Genomic DNA, 26294 nt, shown 5'->3' with positions numbered 1-26294 from the left:
TCCTGCTTATTTGTGGGTGTCATCTTGAGGGGAATCATTTGACTTCATCTGTGGCAAAAAGAAGCAACTTTTATGATGAGTAAGAGCTATGTTTCTTGTGGGGTGTGAAGCTATTTAGAATATTGTTAAGAATTATATTGCTTTAGGAAAATGGCAATTTTCCCTATCTGTTCTAAAATCTCAAGCCATGAGTAGTTGACAACATTTATAGTTCCAGGGATAAATTTCCTCCTATAGAGCAGGTCTAAAGCTAATTTGATATCTCTTGGTTATCACCAAGATAAAAGGCTATTGTCACACCACTGAGGATAATTGTTGTTCTGGTTGTTGTTGTAGTTTAAAAGTTTTACAACTGGGTAGACTGTCTTGACAACTTCAATAGCACCTTCTTATAGTATGAGAGCTAGTATTTGGGAATGTTTCCATGTGTTTTCCAGTTCAATTCCTCTAAATCTTGGGTGTTTAGACTCTGTGCATGTGCACACTGGCATATGCTCTCAAATACCCATATATACACACACACACACACACAAATGTACACACACACAAATCCAGAGTCTCTGTGTTGTCAGAAAGCTTTTAAAATATTAATTGCCTTTTTAGCACTATTAATTTATTTAACTCTCAACCTCCACTTTTTTTTTTATTACTCTCCCTTTCTTACTCTGAATTCTTTGTATTTCCCCAATTCTAATTGGTAGAAGTACAGGTGCTAACATTTAATTTTAAAATGTATTAATATCAGGAAAATCATACATTTATATATAAGCTTTCTAATTTTAGTTTCTTTTTTGTGTTTGTCAGTAATGAGTATTGAACTCTGGAGGACTTACATGTCCCATGACAAGGTCCTAATCTCCTTTTTATATTGCCTAGATCCACGTTTTCATATACTGCCAGTTAAGTTTTCCATAAAGATCATATTTCTTAATAAAACGTTTTAAGGATTAACTTTTTTTCAGATTCCATGAAGGTGGAAATGGATCTATTTCATATTTATTTAGAAAAATTATTTTGTGCATTTTCCATTAATTGTAGTATCTTATGTACTAAAGATGTGTTCTGTGGTCTTGTCTTCATTTTATAATTTTATAATTTCTGAATATAAGATAAGAATGAAATCTTTAATACTTTTAATTTTTTATACAATCATCTTTTTCTCTTTCATATTTTTAAATCTTTGAGCATGATCTTTTAAAAATTTTGTTGTGCTTTGGTTTTGTTTCAATTTTTCTTGTGATTAAGTTTGTGGAGATGTTTATCTATAAAATTATAATTAACAACTATAATTTAAGAAATATTTTCCTTCTATATTATTTATCTTATTTCATAATTCTTATTTTTTTAAAGTTCTTGACGTTTTCCCACATTGAGTTAATGAACTTTGTCACTTTTAAAATTTTCTTGCAAGTTATGATGGTGTATGTCTTCAATCCCAACTCTAGGAAGACAAAGGCAGGCAGATCTCTGTGAGTTTGAGGCTTAGATGATCTACAAAGCAAATGTATATCAGGACAGCATAGGTTTTTTTTAAACAGAGAAATCCTTTCTCAAAAAACAAACAAAAAATATCTTTTTGACCAATGTTTCTATTTTGATCATTTATGTTAATATAATATCAAGGTCTAACCTTGGATAAACTTTAATGTCTGTTTAGTCTCTAGTGTATGGTTAATCTCATGTAAGTTTCATCTTGGATATTGTGTTTTTATCTCTTGAAAACCAACTTGGATCTCAAACACACATATACAACATACATATGCACATATATGCATATACACCAAACACATATACATCCACATAGCTATTCCATGCCTCTTCTTCAGTTTTGGACATGGGATTGAGTCATAACAACTCCCTCTAATCTGTTCCTTCCTTCTAATTCTAGTACCTATGATAATTGTGTTGGTTTTAGTTGATTAGAGGCTAGGCTTCCTTTTGTGTGCTTGAAAGTCTGAGGTAATCAACACAAGAAACTGCTTCTTTGTGTGCTGGATACTCATAAAATCCTATTAAAACCCTCAGTTTTGTCGTGAATACAGCTTCAGATAAAAGAACTGATCTTTTGGATCCTAATATTTTGATATATTAAACAATTTTCAAACACGATGCAGCCCCTGGGGTATGTTTCACTAGTCTCTGCACATTTCCAGACTGGCTGATTTAATTAATTAATTAATTGATTGATTTTTGCTGAGATGCACTGACTTCCTGAGACCTTCCTGTTCAGTTCTTTTTCTTTCAAGATTTTTTCCATAAAACCTAGATATTTTGACTTCTGTAGAATATGGGAACCATTTCCCATTCTCAAATTATGTACCATGCCCTACCTGACTTTTCTCTCTCCATTGAATTAAGGAAAGTCTCTCATAGTGGCAACCTGAGAAATTAATATCATAACTTCTGCTGTCTTGTTCCACATATCCTAGGAGCCATTCCTAAGTTTCTGTCTGGTTTTTTAAAGCCCACTGTTATAAGAATTATAAACAGTTTGTTTTAATCATAAAACAACCATGGCCTTGTTACTATATCTTGTGAAAAATGAAAAAAAAATCCATGAAAATAATTTTAAATAATTTTAATGCAAAGTATTGAACACACAAATGTCTTTTTTACTGACAATAAAGAATGAAAATTTTCTCAGTGATATAAAATGTACCCAATAAGTTTTGGGGTAGTTGGACATGCATTCCTTTTTTGTTAACATTCATGGATATGTGCAAAGGTTTAGACACAAGAGAAAAAATAGTAGCTAGCATTAGTCAAGGGAGTTAACATTATATCACAAGACCTTTTTAAAAATAATGGAAAGTATCGTTGACTTAGTCAAAATCACTTCTAGACTAAATTGTTGCTGTACAATTGGGACACTTTAAAACTGGAAAAAAAATGTGGCTGAAAGTGTACCCCTCAGAGCTGAGTAATAATGAGGTATAAACAATGCAAAGATACACAGGTCTCCTATAATTCAATTGCACCTTAAGTTTATGCTATGTTCTGTGGTTCAAAATATTTTAAGTAGAGCTTGATGAAACTCTGGAAATTCAATTATCAACTTTTCAGGCAGACATTAAATATCACACTTTGTAAAACAAATTTTAAAAGCATTTATTAGAGCTAGGTATAATGATGTCCAATTTTACACACAGCACTCAGAAGACAGAAGCAGGAAGATGTCTTGTAGTTTGAAGCTATCTAGGTATAATGATGTCCAATTTTACACACAGCACTCAGAAGACAGAAGCAGGAAGATGTCTTTTAGTTTGAAGCTATCTTAGTTTACACAGTATTCTCCAGACCAGCTAGGGCTGCATGATGGAATCATGTGTTAAAAAATTAAGAATTTAATTATTAAAATGAAATTGTGGGTTTTATATTTGGTAAGGGCCTACTAATGAGCTCTTTGAGCTGGTTTGAGATGCACATACTTCACTGAACCCTTGTTTTCCAAGTTGCTCTGAGTAGTTCTCAGCAGCATGGCAAATGGATATATGCTACATTTTTAAGAAAGGGCTTAATATTCAGTGTGTCTTTGTTCATGCAAACTGAGTCAAATTCTTCTACATAAAGGGTGAGGGCAAGTAGAATTTAAATTACTCTTAAATTACTGTGGAGATGAAAGATAATAACCACTTTAAATCTTTGCCTCTTCACCGCATGTAGACTTTGCAAGAAAGTACACTATTTTCATTTTGTTAAGGCACCAAATTCATTGGATTTACAAAAACAAAAACAAAAACAATAACAAAAACAAAAAAAACCTAGCTGACTCTAAGAAAGAATCATACCTTCTAAAAATGTAATTTTATTATGGATAAAGTGACAGGATTAATATGTAATAGTTCAAAATATAGCTATAATCAATAAAAATAAGAATCAAAATATTTTTAAATGAATATCATACAAAATCAAAAAGGTTTTATTTGATACTTCATAGAGAAAATAACTGAGGAATCTATACTGTCCCTGGAATCTTTACTTCACACCTCTGTGATATTTTATGGTAACATTCAATATCATAACATTGTTTACATTGTCAGTGCAAGATGCTGCTGCCATGTATGTCTCACAGTTTTCTTCGTGGTTGTTAATTGGGATAGTGAGGATGTTATCACTCCAGCAGAGGTCTTCTTTCTTTGGGAAAGCAATATTGCATTAGTCATTTTACCAAGTTGACTTTCACTTGACTGAACACAACATAAAACTTGACCTAGAATGTTCTAAAATAGAGCCTATTTGTTTTTACACATTTAAAGTTTGCATTTAATTAGTTGCAGTATATTTAATTTGTGTAGATTGGATCTCTTTGATGCTAATTGGCCATCCTATTTTTATCAGAATTGTGCTGCTCTGAATATTGAGACATGATTTGAGATAGGAAAAATGCAAGTAAACACACATAGGATATGAGGATCCTCTTATCAGAGATTTTTTTTTAGCATTTCTTACCATTACTCACTCCTCAATCTTATATACTATTAGCTATAGTTGTATATGCCTAATTTCAAATGAAGTAGTGCTAGAAATAAGAATTTTTTGTTACTTACTTTGTCTTTTGTAGTCAAGTAACGGCATATTGATTGGAAGACAATTTTCTGTTCAAAGTTGTGTATGCTGTAGCTGTTTGTTAAATATACATGTGTTTCAGTCCTTGTCTCGGATACAATTTAATCTGCTCAGAAGGACGTGATGTGAATAACATTACATAGGTTTCAAAGGAGAATGATGAGGCATAAATCACTTCTGTTATCAGCCTAAACCAATAAGTGCATCCTAAGCTTGTATATAAAGAAATATTCATTTCTGGTGCTAAATAAGGTAGTGGATCAAATATTAACACTAAGAATAGACAAATTATTATCAGAAATATTTTTATAATGATAGATCAACTAGAACTCAGTAGAACTTGAGTATAAATCTTTATCAGGTGCCATACTAATTCGAATGAAACTATGATAAGGAACAAAAGCCTCATGCCTTCTTCCTCTGCCTATTAGAGGAGTACCATGCACCATCTTTTAACAGTTTCACACTGAGTCACAACAAAACCATAAAGACCTATTGTTTCAATTAGACTTATCTCACGACTTATGAAATACCACTCTACTCCATTAGCTTTCCTGGTAGCTCTGTTTCTGATGATCTTTGAGTTGTACTTCCTACATTGATGAGAGCCCCTTCTGTATCAAATAGTCACTGACACTAGCTATTCACCTCAGAATATACACAACTCTAAGCTTCTGTAGATGAATTTTAGCTTGGATTCATCAGCATTTGAGTAAAAAGTAATTCCTGTAGCAACTTTAAACCCAAGCAGTAAGTCAACTTGTATGACCTGGCCAAATTCCTTGATGGATAGCAATAAGAAAAGGAAAAGTGTGACTCATTTAAAATATGGTCTACTGAGAGCAAGAAACACATTTATTTATATTTTGTTCAACCAAACATTTTTGATTGTGATTTTTTTCCTATACTTCAATAAATACAGAGTTTAGTTTATTTGTTAGTTTGCTTGTATGGGTTCTGGCTGGCTTTTTCAGAGATAACGCCTTTATCTAATTTTTATTAGAATAGTTCTATATACTATTTTTTCAAGTGTCTCAAATGTGAGTGAATATGTTCACAAGAGCTTTTGCAGCTGGGCTATGATCAGATATCTAATGTTTCATTCAAATGAAAGTTTTTGTAGATGTACATCAATAATATAAGCATCTATGATATCTATGAAGCCAGTGGATTAATCAGTATAAAAAAAATGTCTGAAAGAAGCTACTTAAGGGAGTACAAAGATTTTCAGTTCACCATTCCTTCTATGGTTGACTGACCAGAGCTATTGATTACAACATGACAATGGGAGAAAGCAGGAAAACATGGTTTAGACAGTAGGCAGATTACAAAAACTAAGATCAGGTATAAGGAATAAAAAGTCATACTCCAGGTGACCTACTTTCTCCAACTACATTCTAACTTCTGAAATTATCATCACATTCTAAAATTATTTCACTACTTGGGCACTAAGTCTTCAAAATTAGAGCCTTGGAAAAGGTGATATTTCATGTCCATTTCATCGTTCTTGAACTCAATGGACTTTCCCACTTTCTTTTGTATATAAATAATTTGGTTCAAATATCATTAATCCACATGGAAACTCATGAAAAAATATTCCCCAACATCAGGCCCTTAAAAAATACTTGAGAAATTGGGATTCTACTTTTGTAAAAATTTTAATAGAGGACCTAGTGAAATGGGTTAGTTATCTCAAGAGCTAATGGTTATAATATGAACCACATATCTCCTTAATCTTTCAATTATCCTCTCCATCATATTTCCTAGTTAGTACTTTGACCATTTCTTATGTGTGTTATAACAAGTAACACTCACAAGAAGTAAAATAGTAATTAGTTTTTGGACCCCAAAACAATCAGCTAAAATCATATTATTTCTTTGAAAAATACCCCATCTCAAATACTTTATTATTGCAATGGAAAAACGTTACAGATAACAAAAAGAGAGAGCAAAATTGTATATGATAAGACATTCAGTGGAGAAAGGCAGGTTAACTTTAGAGTGGTTAGGGAATGTTTGCATGAGTATCTAAGTTGCAGTTTCTATTTCAATGGTAAAATGCCATGTCCAAAAGCAACTTGGGGACCAGGGGAAAAAGGGCTTATTTCAGTTTACAACTCTTTGTATAAGGGAAGTAAGAGCATTAACTGAAGTCAGGAGATAGTAAGGTGAAACTGAAGCTTGTTGCTGGCTTGGTATGTAAAGCCTTGATCACCCTGCTTTCTTAGAACACATGCTGGTGCCTATGTTTGGCACCACTCACAGTGGGCTGCTGCCCCCACATGACAGGAATTCTTATTTACAAAAATTCACAATATAATTACTTGTAGGCCAAATTTATGGAGGCATTTTCTCAACTGAAGTTGTCTCTTCCTGAAAGATTCTAGTTGGTTGCTAATGTTGACAAAACACAAATCAGAACAACTGACTTCTTGACAACTTGATACACAAGCACATTACATTTAAACTATAAGCTTTGCTCTCTTGCTCACCTTCAACAGATTCAAATTTCTGATTCATTGTTGTGGTGGCAAAAACAAAATAAAGTTCCAAGGTCAGGATGGCTCAATTTTGTGCTTTCTTCTCCAAGGAAAGTGTTCTCTTAGGCTCATGATCAGCCAAGCAACAGTGCAGCACCATTTCTAAGGCATCCAGTGGGAAACTTTCAGTATTTAGAAACTTTGCTGTTCATTCTACAAAACCTTATTCTGGTAAATACAAAGATTTTTGACAGAACAGTTTACTTCAGTTGCCTATGAACTTTAGAGAGAATTGCCACTAGTTTTGTACAAGCTGTTCTGACATTCTTAGATCAGTCGCATGTCAGAGGAAGGACGTTTTGTCTTCATTTCAGTAAAGCTCTAAATGTATCAGAATAATTGAGGGTTCTGGCTTCCTTGGGCACCTCATCAGGTTTGTCTGCTTCTATGCACTAGGCATCTTTGACATCAACAGCATTGTCTTTTTCATACACTCAACACTTCACTAATTGTCTCCTACTCTGAGCTACTAAAGAAGTTATAAACAATATATATATATGTGTATTTTTATATATATATGTGTTATATATGTCAAAATTTCTGTATTAATTTGAGAGAAAAATCATACAGTGAAGATATTACTAAATAACTAAATTTGATGTGTAAAGCTGATATTTTAAAAAGACACAATGAAATAAGAACAATACGAGTAAGACTACTTAGTAGCATCAGGTACAGCTCACATAGGACTACCTAATGAAAAATAAGCATGATGTTGCACAACACATCACAGACTGGAAGAACTGAAGTAGGTTAGTATATTAAAATATACTAAAGACCTATATTGACAGTGTAAAAATTGTCCCAGAGAAAGACAAGAAGGCTTAAAGTCCTTTGAAGTCACAAGTAATAGTGGTCTTCCAGAAAACATAACCCTTAAATCGTAAAATACACAAAGAAACTATCAAGTGGAGATGCAAAAGTAAGGAAAATGGCAATTTCCTCCCAAAATAGGGCCCAAGTCTATACATTTAATATCATTAAGAACAAACTAGATAAAAAAGTCAAGACTGTTTGCTTGATGATAATGCAAACCATTCAGAAGAATAAAATAAGAACTTCTCTTAATGAAGTGGGTCAGCTTAGTACAGAAACTAAATTCAGAATGAGAACCTGAGTTGTAACAGAAACAATATCAATGTTTCTGATGCTTTGCCCTAAGGGGATGCATTCTGAGATATGATTAGTAAACAATTTTATAAATCTGTAAGCATTATAGGATGCTTCCAAAAGAACCTACACAGTATAATATTCTGCACACCTTGGCTCACCACCATACTCTCATGCTCTGCCTGCTTGGTTTCTGTGACATATTTTTTCTTTCCTAATTTCTTATTGAACAGTAACCTTAGAAGTGATTCTAAATGTGTTTAAGTCCCTTTCATAGCAACAATTAATGACTAACAATTTACTTTTCATTAGTAAGTAATACAAATGTTAGAATCTTTCCAACCAACCCCTGAGATCATGCAATAAATAATAAATTTTACTTTGTCACTGAGTTTGATCCCTTATTTCAATAAAGCTTTTGTTGTTGTTGCTGTTGATGCTGTTTGTTTGTTGTGTGTGTGTGTGTGTCTGTGTGTGTGTGTGTTTTGTTTTAGTTACCATAATCTTCATGGTACTTAGAGATCAGTTTCTGTTGAAGACATACATGGTGGTATCGCCTTCTATGTTGATATCTGGGCTTCAATCCAGGTGAGAAAATGTTTGGTATGTCTAATACAAACTTTCTTAAACATTCCTTAGTCTCATTGTATTCCATGAAGTAGATCTCATAATAGCTCCTGATACTGTGTTCAATCAGATACTGGGGCATATAGTCTTTAATCATTTTTAATTTCACTTTAATATTAATTGAGTCATGCTTTCTATTTTGAAATACTAATATATCTTCCTTACATTTGACAGCCACACAGATGTAATAGCCCAGGGTTAAATCAAATAAACACAATTATGAGGCTGTTATTTGGACAAAATAACACAAAGATTTACATAAATTATATTTTATCTATCATGGCAAATTTGCTTATTCTACAACTACTACAAATACCCCCAAAATGAATTGTGCTACAGTCTTGTTGCAGCAACAAAGTCACTAAATGGAATGTTTTTCAGTTTCTTGACAATCTTAAATATCTACTTACACAAATTTAATCATTGACAGAAATGTCATTATGCCATTCAAAACAGTATATATATATATATATATCACTATATATATTTTATACTTGTTTATGAGTGTGTGTTGAGTGTGTGCAGAAAAAAAGAAAATCACACAATGATAAAATGATTAAGATAAACCTACATTCTTTGATTCTAATCAAATAAAGTATAAAAATATTTCCTTTTAGAGTCAACTACTAGAAAACAAAGAAACAGAATACTTAAAAGTGAATAAGGTATACATTTAAATATAGAGAAAAATGATCAAAACAAATTTGGAACTTAGATCAGATGTGCAAAGCATCTGTTCTCTTAGTTCTATTTCACTAGAGCTCTGGGAGATCCAAAGTGGTAAACATTGACAACACAAAAGCAGCAGCCAGTGAACAAAATCTTTTGTGATGTAAATGGTTTTATATAAACTAGAAATTGAGGAAAATATTAAATAGTTATTAAAATTTATGCTTAATCTTGGTTTTCAATTTTAGTTAAGTGGTTGAAGTTCCCAAATGCTTTCTTGATAATATCCCTCTGTGCTTTGGTTAGTCTATATTGTTTCAGAGGCAGAAAATGGAAAATAGTGAAGGACAAAAGAGAAAATGAGTCACTAAAGAAGCTGACACCTCATTAGATTTAAAAAATGCACCCTGTTTTTCCATGAATATCATTAAATCCCCAAGAAGACTAAAAAGTCCTATCAAATTCCAGATGGTAGAAACAAGCACAATAGCTCTACTAGTTCAGAAATGTGCACTCTACCAGAACAAAATGAGAATTAATTCAGCAGCCTCCTAGGCCACACCATATCTTTAAAAAGAAAATGTTTCTTCATATATTAAATATTTGACTTTCTAAATATCATGAAAATATTCCAAATAAAACTATTTCATCCCAAAAAACTCAGAGACCAAGGAATAAGGTAGAAGTCTCTATTATATACCTAGTGTATGAGGAGAAATGAGGCGATGTAGAAGTATATTTGTAGAAGAAAATTGCACTGTAGGGTAGGTAAAGAATCCCTAGTCTCAAGGCAGTTAATATTTCTTAGGAAAGTAAATTGTATGAATTAAGAAAATATAATTAGCCAGGCAGTGGTGGTGCATGCTTTTAATCCCAACACTTGAAAGACAGAGGCAGGCAGATCTCTGTGAGTTTGAGGGCAACCTGGTCAACAGAGCAAGCTCCAGGGCATGTTCCAAAATAACACAGAAAAATTCTCTATAGAAAAACAAATAAAATAAAAAAATAAATGTATATATATGAAAACACTAGCAAGTAAAACAAGGAGACCTAAAACTGAATGATAACACTCAGGCAGGTGAGATGGTACAGTTTGAAATATGCTGGCCCCCAACCTTGTGATCATTTTAATTCCAAGAAACCATGGAGTGGAAGGAAAAAATTATTTCCTGAAATAATACTATTCCTTCTATACATCTGCTAACAGACACACATAAACAGAAAGACATAGGTATAGGCACAGAGAGAGACAGAGCGAGAGCAAGAGGGGGGGGGAGGGAGAGAGAAAGAGAGAGAAATCAACAAGAAAACAAGATGTAGCTTAGTATTTTCATTATTTGGTGCCTGGCCTTGGTCATGTCAAGCATCTTCTTCTCTCAGTTGTAGGCAGAGCTTCTCTGTGTCCCAGTAGATTCTCGCAAATGCTAAGTAAATAGCTCAGGATTATTACAAGCTAACTCTTACATTTTAAATCAATGCATTTATATTAATCTATGCTCTGCCATGTGGCTTTATCTTTCTTTCATCTTGCACCACCTGTATCTTCTCCATGACTGACTGGAGACTGCTCTGACTCCACCCTTCTTCTTTGCAGTGTCCTTGGTCTGGTTTCCCCATCTAACATTATCCTGTATAGGTATTGGCCAGTTAGCTTTTTTGTAAACCTAATCACAGTGATTATATCCATACAGGGTAAAGGAATAATCCACATTGCTTTCTGTTCAATTAAAAAGAAATGTTTTAACTTTAATATAGTAAAATTATATACAAAAATAGTTATTAAGTAACAATTACAATTATAAAATCCAGTCAATTTTATTTAGCAAATTAGAGAAAAAATGCTATATTATTTATCTTTGTGAGTGTAAATATTTATTCCTAATTTAGTTTTATCACAACTAAGAAAAACTCTATGACTTTCTCGTCTTCAACTCTATCAAAGACCCAAGAAAGGTAAAGTATAGCTTAATGGCAAGGATATCTGGCTGTTACTAACTTTTTTTTCAGTAATGTTGATATACATATAAATTTGGCCTACAATTTTGGCACATCTGACAGACATTTCTGAGAAGCAGGAAATTTTAAAGGACTATCTCACCTTGTATTGGCAAAGATTAGTCATAGCTCTTGTGCATCCTGCTGTTCCAGTTTGTATAGTATACTGCCAGAAATTGAGGAAGAGTGTTTCTTGCCCAAGAAACTTTCCATAAGGAAAGTAAACTCTGTATGGAGGTTCGTTGATATCCACTGTCCTTTTTGAAGTAGATTGATGTTGTCAGGAGCAGACACATCTCACTGTCATGAAAAGTCTCAGGTTATTAAACCTACTATTATGCCATATTCTATAGGTCTTTGAAGTGTTTCAAGACCATATGTATCTAAATATATCTGTTTTGGGGCTTGAAAACATACCTAACATGGCTATAAGTTTGACTATTATAGATGACTATTAATTTCTATTAAGGGATTGAAAGATGGCTCAGAGGTTAAGAGCACTGACTGCTCTTCCAGAGGACTTGAATTTAATTCTCTGCAACCACATGATGGTTCATAACCATCTATAATGAGATATAATGCCTTCTTCTGGCCTATATGTATAAATTCTATTTTAAATGAGTTGCATAAACACTATATACAAATAAAAGAGTAGAATCATATATAGATTATAACAAAATTAACTTTAAATTTTTATCAATAAGCCAAAATATATACTATTTTAAAATACTTTGTGATGAGTAGATTTTTTTGGATTAGATTCAATAATGTATACTTTTATTTTACCTTTTTTATTATATCCCCCCTTTTTTCCTTTAGAAAGAGATCTTTGAATTTAAGTTCTTTTGTATAGCTTTTTATTTTTAATATGACCAATAACAATTTGTATCCTACCTATCTAAGCAAGGACAGTCATAGTCGATTGTATAACCAGTACCTGTCCATACCCCATCTCCTAGGAATGTGGGTATCATTCTCTAGATGGCTTCTTCTTGTCTGTGCATACTGGTGTCTTTGGTGAAACCTTGGAAAACTCAGAATAATTGTTAGGTCTTGACTGGAGTATTTTGAAGAAATGGGTCATCATGGCCAGAAGCCTATAAGTTGTTCTTACTGCTGGATCACTTGACCTTCTGTTTTTATTGGTGTCCTAGTTCCCTTGCTCTGAAAATACTTAAACTTTAAAAGTGTGCTTACATAACTGCATTAATACAAGTATAGGCTGTGCCTTGTACACAAGCCAAAAATCTTTTTTTTTTTGTTTTATGTTTGAGCAGGCACTTATTCATCATCTGTCTTAAGTTCTTCTGGGTTTATTTCTTTATGCTTGAAACAAAGACTTTTAGGGAGTCTTTTCCTATCAAACCTGATCCGTATCAATTTGGAATGAATCAACAGCTTTCATTTCCTGTAAAAATAAAAGGATATTCTCTCCCTCAAAGCAATAAAACTTTTATATTAATTTTAAGCCATTTAAAAATATATAGTTAGTTTAATCTAGCAGCTTTTATAATACAGTGTATCTTAGTAGCTAGAAAATTTAGAGGCAGCACAATACCATACAGGATCCATAGTCTCTGTTTATCTCTCATCTTTACATGACTTTTTCTTTTATATCAATTTACTCTCCTTTTAATGGTTTTAGTTGCTACTTTCATATTATATATTTCTTTTTAATGACTGTCTATAATCTTTTTCTTTTATTCCTCAAGCCTTTGTGCACTTTTAATTATACCATATCCCATTTAATTTTTTTCTTATAAATCTGTCATTACTGTGTATCTTTAATCTTTTTCTGACTGCATGAAACTGACAAGAATTGATGTGGGGTTTCCCTCTGTATGCTATGATTACCATTGACAAATAAAGGAACTGCTTTGGGCCTATAGCAAGCTATAAGGAAACAGAGCTAGGAGTGAAAAACTAAACTGAATGCTGCGAGAGAGAAGGCAGAGTCAGAGAGATGCCATGTAGCCTCACCAGAGACAGCTGCCAGAACATTAGCTGGTAATTCATAGCCACATGGACATACACAGATTAATAGAAATAGATGAAATTAATATGTAAGAGTAAGCCAATAAGAAGATAGAGCTAATGGCCAAGATGTGATTTAATTATTACAGTTTCTGTTTGATTATTTCAAGGCCAAGCAGCTGGGAACTAACTAGCAGCCTCTTAACAAAGAAGCATGGCTAGGACCTCTGCTTTTACTTTGGCTGCTGGCTCTACCCTGATTGATTCTCTTTGAGCCTAGCTTCATAATGGAGATACCAGAGCTAGCCATGTTTACCAACATCTCTTAATGGTGGAAGTTATTCGTTCTAAGCTTACTATTTACTAAGATAATATAGCGTTCTCACATCTTTTTTAGGGCCAAAGACTATATAGTTAGAGTTCTCCTTTATCATGGTAGAAAGTAAGTTATTTATGAAACTCTGGACTCTTCATAGAAAGACAGTTGATGGAGTATTTTCTCTATTTGCCAAATCCAAATGGACTGAATATTGTAACTGAAATTCTTAAATGATAACTGTTTTGTTAGATATGGTTTTACAATGTAAATTAATTTTTTCCTTTTTAATTAGATAAAAAAGGGGGTAGCCCTGTAGATTACTCCTTTTGTACACTGTGAAAATGTGATGCCTCAAAGAGTTTATAAAAAGCTTATTGGCTGATAGATAGGCAGGAATTTTGGAGCAGAGTGAATGCTAGGAAGAAGAAGGGTGGAGTCTCAGGAGTTTCAAGCCAGACACAAAAGAAACAACATGACTTCATGGGTGAGGTTAAAGAGCCCCAGGGCAGCACATAAATTAATAGAAATAGGTTAACTTAAGTTGTAAAAATGTAGCTGGAGACAAGCTTAAGCTATTAGTTGAACATTTATAATTAATAATAAGTCACTGAGTGGATACTTGGGAGTGACTGCTGTAACACAGAAATTGTTGGTCCCAATACTAAAGCAAATGGTAAGATGTATATCAAAGTTCTAGATCTGATAAGAGGAGTGAATAAGGAAAGAAATATGAGTATGATGTAACAATTTCAAGTTGCCAAGGATATGGATGTTTTGTGGGGGCATATTAATTGAGTTTGAATGGTCTTGTTGTTATTCTCACAAAATAGGTCTAAGAGGATAAATGAAGGGGCATTTTATTTCTTACTATGGGTTCATAATTCAGACAATTCTTGGCTCAAAGCTATGAACATGAATTTTGGTGTATTTTTATAAAAATAAATATATGGAGCATAAAATATGTAATTGTATATAATTATATTTAATCCTCTGTTTCTCTGACAGATCTTTAAAAGAGGCTTTGAATACATCCCATGTTCCTCTTTTTGGGTCTGGCTTACCTCACTCAGGATAGTGTTTTCTATTTCCATCAATTTGTACGCAAACTTCAAGAAGTCCTTGTTTTTTACTGCTGAGTAGTACTCTAATATGTATATATTCCATACTTTCTTCATCCATTCTTCTATTGAAGGGCATCTAGGTTGTTTCCAGGTTCTGGCTATTACGAACAATGCTGCTATGAACATAGTTGAGCATATTCTTTTGTTGTATGCTGGGGCCTCTCTTGGGTATATTCCCAAGAGTGGTATTGCTGGGTCCAGGGGTAGGTTGATCCCGAATTTCCTGAGGAACCGCCACACTGCTTTCCAGAGTGGTTGCACAAGTTTGCATTCCCACCAGCAATGGATGAGTGTACCCCTTTCTCCACACCCTCTCCAGCAAAGGCTATCATTGGTGTTTTTCATTTTAGCCATTCTGACAGGTGTAAGATGGTATCTTAAAGTTGTCTTGATTTGCATTTCCCCTATCGCTAAGGAAGTTGAGCATGACCTTAGGTGTCTTTTGGCCATTTGAACATCTTCTGTTGAGAATTCTCTGTTCAGCTCAGTGCCCCATTTTATCATTGGGTTGGTTAGCCTTTTACGGTCTAGTTTCTTGAGTTCTTTATATATTTTTGAGATCAGATCTTTGTCAGTTGCAGGGTTGGTGAAGATCTTCTCCCAGTCAGTGGGTTGCCTTTTTGAACTTAGTGCTTACCTACTTCTTTGTTTTTTTAACTTGGTTTATGTTTGTTTCTATGTTTATATTCCTCTTAGTTTCAAGAGGGAGATGCAAAACAAAAAGCTCTTCCCTTCCAAAAGTTCAAATTGTAGAACAAAGACAAATAATGATTTCCTTACATGACTGCCTAATTATAAGTATACATTTAGGTGGCAAGGAGTTGAAAGTATCTAATTTAGAAATATATTCTCTCTATATAAATTCAGTTCCTTGACATGTCTCAATGGAAGAATTTCCTGGTAAACTGAAAGTTCTCCTTTGCCCCCAAATCAGTGCCATCTGTTGTGTTTATTTCTTACACTGAGTAAAACAATTGAAGAAAATTATGTTTTGAAAAATAAAGTCATAACTTTATGCTGTGGGACATTGGTGTGTATTCTGTCAATTATATTGTAAATAAATGCTGATTGGCCAGTAGCCAGGCAGGAAGTAGAGGCAGGACAACGAGACAGGAAGTAGAAGCAGGTCAATGAAAACAGGAGAATTTTGGGAAGAAGGAAGCCCATTCCTCTGCGGTCATGGCCAGCTACAGAAGTAGTAAGATGTGACTGCCTCACTGAAAAAAGGTACTGAGCCATGTGGCTAACATAGATAAGAATATGGGCTAATATAAGTTATATGAGTTAATAAGAAGCCTGAGCTAATGGGCCAATCAGTTTATAGTTACTGTAGACCTCTGGGTGATTTCATTGGGACTTAATGACTACAGGAACTGGGCAGGACAGAAACCTAAACAATTTTAGAATAAATTTTGGTCATATTTTTAATGATAAATAGTCACTTGAAGTAACAGATTAGATTTCTAAAAATTATGTTTCTTGGAAATCTTGCATTTTTTTCAGAAGTGGTTTCAGATCTATTAAATTTTATAATGTCTCCTTAGTCAAACATTACAAATCCAGCATAACAGGAATTTCCTAAGTTAATTGAACTACTATAACTTAGAATTTATAATATAAATAAAAGATTTAAATACAGATAATTTATTCAACATTTAATTTACTGATATTTTTGCTAAATATCAAACCTTGGAAGAAGTGACTGAAGTTAATCTGGCCACTAGTTTCTCCCAGAATTAATAAGTACCCAGCTGTCACATGGTATAGATATCCTGCCTTCTCCTCTATTCTGAAATTTCCAGCCTAAGGCTTGGGCAGTCCTTTTTTCAGTGGCTCTTCCCTATATAATCCAAACATTTTAATTACATGTGCTTTTCTATCTTTTTTTTTTTTTTTGGCCACCTCACTTGGTTCTCCATTGTTCCCTCTCTTCACATGGCTCAGGATCATGTCTAAACTAGATGCTCCCAGTTGCTCCTGCCTCTGGCTATGATCTCCTTTGTATCTACAACAAGCTTTCCTCTCTACCACACCTAGGACCAGTCATATCATTTCCTTTTTATTTATTTTTTTCAACTCTGACCTTATGTTTTTAGTGAAATCAAAAATTCAAAATGCTAATGTTACCTCTGAGAAAAATGAAAATACAATTCTCACCTTTGTTCATAAGTTGCAATGCTATAAAAATAGTTTGTTTCCTTCATTTTTAAAATGTAAAGTAATTAAATTACAGCAAATTAAGTGTTCTCAAGAGAAGAAAAATATGTGTGTTATAGGTAATTTTAGCAGAAATATTTATGTAAAAATTTCTGTATTTTTTATGAATAGAAGATTATAAAAACAAGATTTATCTACATTTATATGTATATATCTATATCAATGTTTTATGCATGTATATGTACCTCATATGTGCAGATGCCTGCAGTGGCCAAAGAGGTAATTAAGTCATCTGGAACTGGAGTTAAATATGGATGTGGCTTCCATGTGTTTGAGAAACAAACTCAGATCCTCTGTAAAAGCGGTGAGTTTTCTGATGTACTCAAATCTCACTCTAGTTCTCAGATTTTATTTTAATAAATGATTACTGGTAGTATTAAAACATAACATGTCATCTAAAAAATCTGTTTATCTATTGATTGATTGATCATTATGCTATAGTATAAATTCTAAGCATATTATACTACTATTTTAACATCTTTTAAATTAGAATTCAGTGTTTATAAATCTCTTTTATTTTGCGTATCTTGTTATCCTACACCACATTGTTTCAGAAATACCAAAGGTGTTGAATGATTCAACACAAGGCAAAAGTTAAGTCATGAGTGATTAATACTGACGTCACCATCCTTGGATCTATTTACTATGTTGGGATTTCCTTGTTCTCTTAGAACTATGTGCTCACTTAGTGTTATAAAAAATAATCTCAGATAACTACCACACTTTCTTTGTTACAGATATTGTATTTAGCTTCTTAATCAAGGATAACTCTATGAAAACAATTTTTTTTGTACCAAGAAAGATTAATAATTGAGTTACTACCAGGTCACACAAAGAGAAAACTCTGATGTGGTACTAAGGCAGATAGCTCTTTAGATGTATGTAAGTATCTAAGTCATACTATCTAAATACCATAAATGATATAAAGAAATGAGTGCTAGCAAAAAAAATCAAGTTGCTTGCTCAGCAAAAGTAAAGTAATACACGGGCCAGATAGACAGAGATAAAGGTATCAGAAAATTACTATAGCTTCAAGAGCATAAAGAATACTGAAATGTGACTGAAAATGGCTTTTGTATTGTAGTTTTCTCTGAGATTAAAACCCTTCTCTTGGATTTGGAAGCTCATGCAGAAGTAGGAAATTTATATAGTGGTGTAGAGGGTCCTTCTGTTTATGTGTTGCTTTCATTGGTTGAATAAAGAAGCTGCCTTGGCCTAGTTGATAGGACAGAACTTAGGCAGGTGGAGTAGATAGCACTGAATGCTGGGAAGAAGGGCAGAGTGGCAGACAACATGGATCTTCTGCCTGAGACAGACGCTGGTTAGAATCTTGCCAGTAAGCTATAGTCACATGGCTATGCACAGATTGACAGAAATCTATTAAATTAAAGATGAAAGAATTAGCCAATAATAAGTTAGAGCTAATAATCCAGGTGGTGTTTAAATAAATACAGTTTCTGTGTAATTATTTTGGGTGTAAGCTAGCTGGGTGGTCAGGACGACAAGTAGCCTGCTCTTCCTGTTACAATGGAGAGAAGAAACAACCCAGGAAGAAAAGCATTCCATAGCCAGGAGAGATCCCTATTGCAGGAAATGAACAATAGCTTCAGTATGCTCCTGAAAGTGGCCATATTACCTAGGGCTCTTCCTCCCCTAGAGTCTATAAATAGTAAAGATGACTAAGACTCTCAATCAAACATAGTGGAGTGGAAATTCAAGGGAAGAATAGTAGGCACCATCTTACCCAATACATACAAACATCTGGTTCTATTTCAGGAATGTGTATAGTATTCATTTTTATGGACTGCTTCTTTATTCAGTGCATGATGTTGTGATGGGGGAGAGTCTTCTGTTTTGTGTTAATTTCATTGGATAAATAAAGAGACTGCCTTGGCCCTTTAATAGGACAGAAAATTAGGTAGGCGGAGTAGACAGAACAGAATTCTGGGAGAATGAAGCCAAATCAGGAAGTCACCATGATTCTCCCACCCGACACAGACACAGGTTAAGATCTTTCCTGGTAAGCCAGTTCTTGGTGCTACACAGAATATTAGAAATGGATTAGATCAATGTGTAAGAGCTAGCCAATAAGAGGCTAGAACTAATGGGCTAGGCAGTGATTAAAAGAATACAGTTTCCATGTAATTATTTTGGGGCACAAGCTAGCCATGCAGGAGCCAGGGTGGAAGGGATGCAGTCACGCCGCTCATATTGCAACAGTGTTGTATGTCATCATGCTTTGGGAAATTTTTTTTTGCTTATTCCAGAGAAGTACGGATTATAACAAAATTAAGGATGACCCCCAAATGCAAATTGGTAAACCATTGAATTTATCAGGATTGCTTACAAGAAAAATGGTGAAGGTTTAATATCTGAAGCAGAAAATACTCAGACAACTGCCTTTCCAAAGACCAGTAGAACACATGAGGTAGAAACCTGTAACAGTGCACAGGTTGTTGCCTCCTCTATAGAAGACTGTCCTCAACAATATAATAGTCTGAATCATTTCTCCTCAAAGTAGGGAGAAAGAACACATAGGGCTTCCTGTGAGCTAGGAATCGATCCAATCAGTCACTTATATGGAACAAAAACATACAGTAATACCTTATGATTAACCAACCCAAACATACAGGGCAGGGGTATTTTACAAACTCCCTGACAATGAAAATATTGACTTTGGCTTTATTCCTTTGTTTCTTTGTGATCCAGTTATTTCCAGGCATAATATTTTAGAGTATTTCACAAAACCATCATAGGCCTCTTATTCTTTCATTCCCCTTCTAAGAGGCCCTTTTATTCAACTTCAATTATCCATATGAAGTTATTATCCAAATGTATACTTAAATCCCAGAGAAAATAAATCTGAAACATCAATATGGAATTGTGTATATATATGAGGGGGTTGTGTTCTTCTATAGTTAGAGAAAATTATCAAATCCATGTTTTCCTGATTGCAGTTTTTTCTATTTCTTTAATTTGTTTTCTTGATTTCCCTTAAAAGTATAAAAATTCATGCCATTATTGTTTCATATCTTTTTCTCCCACCCACCCTTCTTTTCTAAGATTGTACTGACATGTTAAACAGCTTAATGTCCTTCTAAATCTGGCTAAGATGCTTACTTTCCTCTAAATTTAAAGATAATTATATAAATATCTTATGAAATTCTCTCAATTATTTCAATTTCTCTTTTTTTCTGATAGCTTTCTTGAAGTGCCTGTATTCCTACTATGCTCACTTAAAGAATATTTAATCAAGAAATTTCAATTAGATTTTATTTATTTATTTATTTTTTATTGAGAAGAAAAAAAAATTCTGCCTCCTCCCAGCCTCCCACTCCTCCCCCCCTCCCCCCACTCCTCTCCCCCTCCCTCTCGAGTCTGAAGAGCAGTCAGGGTTCCCTGCCCTGTGGAAAGTCCTAAGTCCTCCCCCCTCCATCCTGGTCTAGGAAGGTGAACATCCAAACTGGCTAGGCTCCCACAAAGCCAGAACAAGAAGTAGGATCAAAACCCAGTGCCATTGTCCTTGGCTTCTCAGCAGCCCTCATTGTCTGCCATATTCAGAGTCCGGGTTTATCTCCTGCTTTTTCAGTCACAATCCAGCTGGCCTTGGTGAGCTCCCAATAGATCAGCCCCACTGTCTCCGTGGGCGGTTGCACCCCTCTTGGTCCTGACTTCCTTGCTCATCTTCTCCCTCCTTCTGTTCCTCATTGGGACTTTGGGAGCTCAGTCCAGTGTTCCATTGTGGGTCTCTGTCTCTATCTCCATCCATCGCCAGATGAAGGTTCTATGGTGATATGCAAAATATTCATCAGTATGGCTATAGGATAGGATCATTTCAGGTTCCCTATCCTCAGCTGCCCCAGAAACTAACTGGGGAGAGTACTACTCAGCGGTAAGAAACAATGACTTCTCAAATTTTGCATGCAAATGGATGGAAATAGAAAATACTATCCTGAGTGAGGTAACCCAGACCCAAAAAGATGAACATGGGATGTACTCACTCATAATTGGTTTCTAGCCACAAATAAAGGTCAGTGAGTCTTTATTTTGATATCCTAAAGAAGCTAAATAAGAAGGTGAACCTAAAGAAAAACATATAGCTATCCTCCTGGGTAGGGGAAGTAGACAAGATTGCCAGGCAAAAAATCGGGATCTTAAGGGTGGGGTGGGAGGGGGGTAAGGGGAGATGGGGAGAAAAAAGTGAGAAGGGTAGGATGGGGAGAACTTGGGGCAACGGGATGATTGGGATACAGGAAGGTTGGATAGGGGAGCAGGGAAGCACATATCAATTAGATTTTTTTATGTACTTTTAATTTAACTTTTCATGATTCCCATTTTTTTCTTTTGAAACTGGCAAAACTTTCCATAACTGGTTGTAAGAGGTTTTTTGCTATTTTAGCATTCATGTAACTTCTGGTTATGCTTCTATTTTCTTATTTTACTCCAGGCTAGAAGATATATTCTGAAAGTTCATTTGGGTCTGTTCACTTGCATTCATTGTTGAACATTATGACTATTTTGCAGTTGGACATTGGAAATTTTATAATTTTAAGACTATTGGTTTTTCCTTTCTTTTGAGAAATAACTTACAGTCAGAAAAACTTTCTATTTTCAGACCAGATGTTATTATTTTCTAGTATAATAATAAATAATTTCTATTTTCCTTGTTGCTAGTGTTTCCTTAATGTAAGTTATGATCCTCCTGGATGTCTACAGATACTGTGAGAGTGTAATGGAATCTTTGCTCTAGTCAGAGTATCATATGGTATTGGGCAATGTGGCACTTAACAGATGTTGCTAAATTGTAGTCTTACCCTGTAAAAATGAACAGCTCTGTATTCCATAAATGAATTGAAAGAAAGCCTAGGGCAGTCTAAAACTCCAGCATTGGTAACTCATTCTAGTTCTGACAGCTCATCTCCTGAAATTCTCCTGTTTGTGCCCTAGGATGAATCATTATAAGACTCTCCTCCATGGGTTTTCCTCTCTTAATGACTACAAGATTATACTGACTTAATTCAGTAAAAATGCTTCTTCTGACCATGGTGTTGGCTAACTGTCAGAACAAGATAGAAGAAGGGATATTTTTGCTACAGATTATCCTGCCCTGTCAACAGAGGTGGATGCTTCCTGATACACACCCATACATAATCTATTTAAGAATCATATTTCATCTGTAAAACAAAAATATCTTGCACAAATATTGTTGTAGTATTTGCAGTTTCTATACTTGTATTATCAACATCTCCTTACATGAGCTCATGCTGTCTTGGTAATATTGACTATGTATAGTTTCTGATATATTTAGTTCATGCTCATTAATATGGTTAGGTATAAATCACAAGTCAAAGAACATTTGTATTTAAAATCAGAATAAGTTACAACAATATGGGCATTAAAATGTAAAAATTTACTTTACATCTCTTAGAAATTTGTGTCACACCTATGTTGCACTGGAATAGGGGTCCTGGGTCAGTGGACATGTAGAAATGATGAACACACATACAGAAAATCCGCGATTGTGACAGTCATGTGTTCTGACTGTGATGTAAGAGTATAATCCCTGAACATTAGCACAATTTTAGACACAGCAAGAGTAAGGAAGAAGGAAAGTAGCTAATCTTAAACTGTAGAAGATCTTGTCTTTCCTCTGAACTTGTCCCAGGGAAGACCTTTCTATTTTCATATATCTGAGACACCAGGGTCTTTGACATGGCCACATTCATGTACATCAATAATAGACATTAGGTCTGGACTTCATCTGCTCCCCACATATGGTAATGCAATTACTACAATTTTTCTGTTTATTTCGATGTACCTGATCAAAGTTGATGGAGGAAGAATTAGGGAGGGCTTTGAAGCAAAGGGTGAGCCTTGATTTCTACACCAAGTTATATCAATTTTCCTTTCTCCAATGAATTTCTATCACATTATTCTCATGCTTTCATACCACAATCTAAATGTTCCTATAATATGGTGCAAATTAGGAGGTTGTGGTCTTATAAAGAAAACTGAAAGTAAAAAGATATACCAAATATTGTAACTCAGCCTATAATTGATCATTAAACTGGAGTATCTACTTGATCTATGGCCCATCAACTAATAATTTCATTTATTTTACCCATATATTTTTTGTCAATTTAAACAATTTCTGCCTTCTCTTAACTTCTGCTGGCATTTATTTTTTTCAAAAATATTTTATTTTAGTGTGTGTATGTGTATGTGTAGTATGTTTATGTGTGTGTATGCATGCTTATGGGTACATGAGTGTTTGTAAAGTTGGAGACCAGAAGACCATTCCTTTCAGGTGGCATGACAGGTAATTATGGGATTCTTTCTTGTTATTGGGTACTGAGCTCTGAACTTCAATTCTCATTATTGCACAGCATATATTATGAACCTTTTTCTATCTTTTAAACTTTGTTTTGTTTGCACATGTTGTGAATTCCTGTAAGCCATTATTATTTCTTGATCCTCAAAGTATAATACAGATAATTGATTTTTTGAAACATCATTGAATATTAACATTTTATTTGTTGTTGTTTTTGAGATTGTAATTGTATCACAATATTTTTTCTTTCCCCCCTCTAAACTTTCCAATATTTTCTACCCTATTCTCTTTCAAATACATTAGTATTGTATGCACACACACACACACACACACACACACACATATATATGTTCTTAATATAACTTCTTTAGTTTATGTAATGATTCTATATATGTGTTTTATACACAGGATACTGTATGATGTACAGCTGACTGATACTGGTAAACCAACTGGTGTGTTCTTCCCTCAGGAAGTTACCTCTCTATTCTCTGCTTTTCATAGTTGTCTATAGTTCTTTGAGGCCATCCCATTCGGCATTTTCATTGGTGTTATTATTGTTCAGCTCACATATGGTTGTTCATATTGATGAGGTTTTTTGGGCATTGCATCTGATTTTCCTGGAGGACACAATATTTCATCAAACTCTTTGTGCTCCTCTGGCTCTAATAATATTTCTGCTCCCACATCCTCAATATTCCCTGAGCTTTAGGTATGGGAGGGCTTTGTAGATGCATTTACTGTGACTGTAATACACAACTTTACATTTTAATTTGCTGTGCCTTTCTCTAATTGTCTCCTTTTAATATATTATTTTTATATATTTCCTGAAAATTTTTATTTATATATAATGGGTTTCCACCATATTCACCTCTTCCTATTTCTTTTTTACTTATAACTCCTTCTAGATTCTTCTCAAACTTTTTTCTATTAATTTAAAACCTTAATTTTTCTAATTAGTGTTGTGCATATGGTCATGGATATATGGTTATCCACAAGTACAAAGCATAGTTAAAGTACCAGGGTCTGCAATCCTAAAGAAACCTGATTGCCTTTCTCCAAGCAGCAATCAAGTCTCACTATCTTGTCAGCTGTGCATCCTGGCTCATGTGGACCCATACCATATGTGATGGAAGGATGATTAGCTTGATACTGGAGAGGTCTTAGCACGCCACCACAGATACTGTAAATTTATGAGTGTGATAGTCCTGTAGTAGAGAGAACACTGATATTGTTCCTGTTCTCTCTAGTCTCTGAATCAAACATACTTACTGCCACATCTTCAGTGATGTTTCTTTAGCCTTGTGGGAAGGGTATGATATACAGAGGTATCATTTATGGGTAAACACTTTGCATAATTTTAATCTTTTTATTTTGACCAGGTGTGAGTCTATTTATTTAATATTATGTACTTCACACACATACACACACACACACACACACACACACACACTTCTGTTGAAGAGTGAGCACTGCACTAATCCATGGACATACACATAAATATATAGAAGAAAATTTAATACTATGTTTATTTAGAAAATAATACTATTAGGTTCTCTACTAGGGCTTCTCCTTGGTCACAGGTTCTTGGCAAGATTTAGAGTGTTCTATAGAATGATAGCCCTTGCTGGAGAGGTTGTGGAGGAAGGGGTACACTCATCCATTGCTGGTGGGAATGCAAACTTGTGTGACCATTTTGGAAATCAGTGTGGAGGTTTCTCAGGAAATTCAGGATCAACCTATCCCAGGACTCAGTAACACCACTCTTGGGAATACACCCAAGAGATGCCCTATCATATTACAAAAGCATTTGTTCAGCTATGTTCATAGCAGCTTTATTTGTAATAGCCAGAACCTGGAAACAACCTAGATGTTTTTTAATGGAAGAATGAATGAAGAAAGTGTAGAATATAAATATAAATATATATCTATATATATATATGCATATACATATGTGCATATATATATATACATATATTAGAGTACTACGCAAGTAAAAAACAATGACTTCTCGAATTTTGCATGCAAATGGATGGAAATAGAAAACACTATCCTGAGTGAGGTAACCCAGACCCAAAAAGATGAACATGGGTGGTACTCACTCATAATTGGTTTCTAGCCATAAAGAAAGGACAGTGAGCCTATAATATGTGAACTTAAAGAAGCTAAATAAGAAGGTGAACCCAAAGAAAAACATATAGTTATCCTTCTGGATATTGGAAGTAGACAAGATTGCCAGGCAAAAATTGGATCTTGGGGGTGGGGTGGGATGGGGTTAAGGGTAGATGGGGAGAGAAGAGTGAGAAGGGGAAGAAGGGGGGAACTTGGGAAAATGGGATGGTTGGGTTAAAGGAAGGGTAGATATGGGAGCAGGGAAGTTATATCCTAATTAAGGGAGCCATCTTAGGGTTGGCAAGAGACTTGAACCTAGAGTGGTTCCCAGGTGCCCAGGGTGATGTCCCCAGTTAGTTCCTGGGGCAGCTGAGGAGAGGGAACCAGAAATGACCCTATCCTGTAGCCATACTGATGAATATCTTGCATATAACCATAGAACCTTCATCTGGAGATGGATGGAGATAGACACAGCGACCCACATTGGAGCACTTTACTGAGCTCCCAAGGTCCCATGAGGAGCAGGAGGGAGAACATGAGCAAGGAAGTCAGGACCGCGAGGGATGCTCCCACCCACTGAGACAGTGGGGCTGATCTATTGGGAGCTCACCAAGGCCAACTGTACTGGGTCTGAAAAAGCATGTGATCAAACCAGACTCTCTGAACATGGCGGACAATGAGGGCTGCTGAGAAGCCAAGGACAATGGCACTGTTTT

The sequence above is a fragment of the Microtus ochrogaster genome, chromosome 10 (genome assembly GCF_000317375.1).
Source record: "Microtus ochrogaster isolate Prairie Vole_2 chromosome 10, MicOch1.0, whole genome shotgun sequence".
Lineage (NCBI taxonomy): Eukaryota > Metazoa > Chordata > Mammalia > Rodentia > Cricetidae > Microtus > Microtus ochrogaster.
This window is presented reverse-complemented; position numbering follows the sequence as displayed.